The 3,979-nt window shown below is 39.3% G+C and overlaps 1 non-coding gene across 1 annotated transcript; it reads left to right on the top strand.

Annotated features, from left to right (window-relative positions):
- The first annotated feature begins 2,509 nt into the window (after nucleotides 1–2,509).
- TRNAL-CAA (transfer RNA leucine (anticodon CAA)) lies at nucleotides 2,510–2,618 on the top strand. Its single transcript has 2 exons — nucleotides 2,510–2,547; nucleotides 2,573–2,618. It is a non-coding gene; the product is annotated as a tRNA-Leu (tRNA).
- The last annotated feature ends 1,361 nt before the right edge of the window (nucleotides 2,619–3,979 follow it).

Here is a 3,979-nt window from a genome sequence, read left to right as displayed (position 1 = left end):
GATTGTTGGCTGAGTCCGCGCCATTTTGGCTATTCTTCTATCCATTCCAATGGTAGTTTTTCGCTTTCTTCCACGTCTTTCAGGTTTTGGTTGCCATTTTAAAGAATTTGCGATCATTTTAGCTGAGCAGCCGATCATTTTCTGCACTTCTTTATATGTTTTTCCCTCTCCAATCAACTTTTTAATCAAGGTACGCTGTTCTTCTGAACAATGTCTGGAACGACCCATTTTCCTCAGAATTTCAGAGAGAAATGCACTGTAACCAGCATGTCCAACATTTGCTGCCTTCCTTCCTTAAATAAGGGCAATAATTGCCACCTGTTTTTCAAAGAATGAATGACCTCACTAATAGAACTCCACACTGCTATTATTTTGAACATGCCCCTTTCAATGAGTGATTCAATGACACAGAATCAGCAGCATGCATGTCATGACTGTTGGGTCTGTTGGATTTCTATTACTCTACTACACCTGCTAGGAAATTATTTGCCATGTAGAAATATCATTTCCACCAAACACAGTGATTGATCAGATTTAAACACAACTGTACATTCCACACAAATTTAAATATATTGCATTTTGCGTTTTAAATCTGCCTAGCCACAAGAAAAAAAAACGCATCAAAAACACGTCAAAAACACAGGTTCAAAAATTCAAAATGCAATGCAGAAGTGTTGCGTTTTACGTTTTTGTCGTGTTTTTGATGCATTTTGCTTGTTTTTATTTTTCTTGTTGCTAGGCAGATTCAAAACGCAGCAAAAAAAGCTTGCGTTAAAGAGATGAAACAAAGGAAGAGACAGAAGGTACATTCAACACAAATTTAAATATATTGCATTTTGTGTTTTAAATCTGCCTAGCAACACGAAACAAAAATGAAAAGAAAAATGCAAAATGCATCAAAAACACGTAAAATATGCAGGTTCAAAAATTCAAAATGCAATGCAGAAGCGTTACATTTTGCATTTTTGCACCTGCATTTTTGCTTCATTTTTGATGTGTTTTGCTTGTTTTTATTTTTCTTGTTGCTAGGCAGATTCAAAATGCAGCAAACGCTCAGCAAAAACGCACTACATGCTTTTCTGCAGCGTTTCCATTGAAGTATATAGAGAAAATAAAAACAAGCAAAACGCATCAAAACATGTCAAAAACACAAGTTTAAAAGCTCAAAACGCAATGCAGCAGTATTGCGTTTTGCGTTTTTGCACCTGCATTTTTTATGCGTTTTGCTTGTTTTTATTTTTCTTGTTGCTAGGCAGATTCAAAACGCAACAAATAAAAATCTGCATTTAAGAGACGAAACAAAGGAAGAGAGAGACAGAAGGTACATTCAACACAAATTTAAATATATTGCATTTTGGGTTTTAAATCTGCCTAGCAACAAGAAAAAAAATGCAAAACTCATAAAAAACACGTATAATAGGCAGGTTCAAAAACTCAAAACGCAATGCAGAAACTTTGCGTTTTACGTTTTTGCCGCGTTTTGCTTGTTTTTGTTTTTCTTGTTGCTAGGCAGATTCAAAACGCAGCAAAAAAAGCTTGCATTAAAGAGACGAAACAAAGGAAGAGACAGAAGGTACATTCAACACAAATTTAAATATATTGCATTTTGTGTTTTAAATCTGCCTAGCAACACGAAACAAAAATGAAAAGAAAAATGCAAAATGCATCAAAAACACGTAAAATATGCAGGTTCAAAAATTCAAAATGCAATGCAGAAGTGTTGCGTTTTACGTTTTTGTTGTGTTTTTGATGCATTTTGCTTGTTTTTGTTTTTCTTGTTGCTAGGCAGATTCAAAACACAGCAAAAAAACCTTTCATTTAAGAGACGAAACAAAGGAAGAGAGAGACAGAAGGTACATTTGACACAAATGTAAATATATTGCATTTTGCGTTTTAAATCTGCCTAGCAACAAGAAAAAAAATGCAAAAAAAATGCAAAACTCATAAAAAACACGTAAAAAACACAGGTTCAAAAACTCAAAACGCAATGCAGAAACTTTGCGTTTTGCGTTTGTGCACCTGCGTTTTTGCCTCGTTTTTGATGCGTTTTGCTTGTTTTTATTTTTCTAGTTGCTAGGCAGATTCAAAACGCAGCAACAAAAAAAAAGCTTGCATTTAATTGAGGAAGAGTGAGACAGAAGGTACATTCAACACAAATTTAAATATATTACATTTATTTTATTTGATACAAAATGTGACTTTAGTGTCTTTCGAAGTGAATTGACGGTAGATCCCCGCTTTCCCTCGTCATTTCCGAAACACACAAACCAGGGAGGGAAAAAAACAGAGGAAAATCTGGCAAAACATCACAACATTTGTTGCAAAAAGAAAGAAAACTATTTTGCTGAACAAAAAAAATGCCTGAAATCAAACTAATAAATAGAATGTAATATAAATAGAATGTAATATAAATAGAATGTAATATAAATAGAATGTAATATAAATAGAATGTAATAGCACTTCCGTGAACTCCATTTCTTCCAGCAGGCAGGAGGCAGATACGGCAGTTGTCAGGATGGCCGAGTGGTCTAAGGCGCCAGACTCAAGAGTAATCTCTTCCCTGAGATGGGTGTTCTGGTCTCCGAATGGAGGCGTGGGTTCAAATCCCACTTCTGACAATCCTTTTTTTTTTTTTTATTTACCTTGATTTTTTTTTTTCGTAATCACAAAAAAAAAAAATAATACACACATCATCCAGTTTCTTCTTTACTATTCACTCTGCTCTTTGTTCTATCTCAGTGTTTCTCATTTCTTTATTCACGTGAAGAAATCACAGCAGACGCTACGCAAAGAATATCCCCTTCAGAGGATGCATTGCAGAGCAGGTTTAGCAAAGAGTAATGTCCAGACCAGGGCTCTCCAAACGTTCTAAACAAAGGGCCAGTGTACTGTCCTTCAGAGTTTAGGGGGGCCGGACTGTGGCCATTGGGAGTAGAAAAGGTCCTGACATCAGTTGGAAAAACCAATGCCCCGTTATAGGTGTCAGTGGGAGGAATAGTGTCCCATTTCTGGTGTCATTTGGGAGGAATTGTGTCCCTTTATTGGTGTCTGTGGGAGGAATAGTGCCCCATCACTGGTGTCAGTGGGAGGAATGGTGCCCCATCATTGGTGTCAGTGGGGGGAATAGTGCCCCATCATTGGTATCAGTGGGAGGAATAGTGCCCCATCATTAGTGTCAGTGTGAGGAATAGTGCACAATCACTGGTGTCAGTGGGAGGAATAGTGCCCCATCACTGGTGTCAGTGGGAGGAATAGTGCCCCATCATTGGTATCAGTGGGAGGAATAGTGTCCCATCATTGGTGTCAGTGGGAGGAATAGTGCTCCATCATTGGTATCAGTGGGGGGAATAGTGCCCCATCATTGGTGTCAGTGGGAGGAATAGTGCCCCATCATTGGTGTCAGTGGGAGGAATAGTGCCCCATCATTGGTATCAGTGGGGGGAATAGTGCCCCATCATTGGTATCAGTGGGAGGAATAGTGCCCCATCACTGATGTCAGTGGGAGGAATAGTGTCCCATCATTGGTATTAGTGGGAGGAATAGTGCCCCATCATTGGTGTCAGTGGGAGGAATAGTGTCCCATCATTGGTATCAGTGGGAGGAATAGTGTCCCATCATTGGTATCAGTGGGAGGAATAGTGCCCCATCATTGGTATCAGTGGGGGGAATAGTGCACAATCACTGGTGTCAGTGTGAGGAATAAGTGCCCCATCATTGGTATCAGTGGGAGGAATAGTGCCCCATCACTGGTGTCAGTGGGAGGAATAGTGCCCCATCATTGGTATCAGTGGGAGGAATAGTGTCCCATCATTGGTGTCAGTGGGAGGAATAGTGCCCCATCATTGGTGTCAGTGGGAGGAATAGTGTCCCATCATTGGTATCAGTGGGAGGAATAGTGCCCTATCATTGGTGTCAGTGGGAGGAATAGTGCCCCATCATTGGTGTCAGTGGGAGGAATAGTGCCCCATCATTGGTATCA

The sequence above is a fragment of the Staurois parvus genome, unplaced genomic scaffold, assembly GCF_062004578.1.
Source record: "Staurois parvus isolate SC_StPar_1 unplaced genomic scaffold, SC_StPar_1.0 ptg001930l, whole genome shotgun sequence".
NCBI lineage: Eukaryota > Metazoa > Chordata > Amphibia > Anura > Ranidae > Staurois > Staurois parvus.
This window is presented reverse-complemented; position numbering and strand designations above follow the sequence as displayed.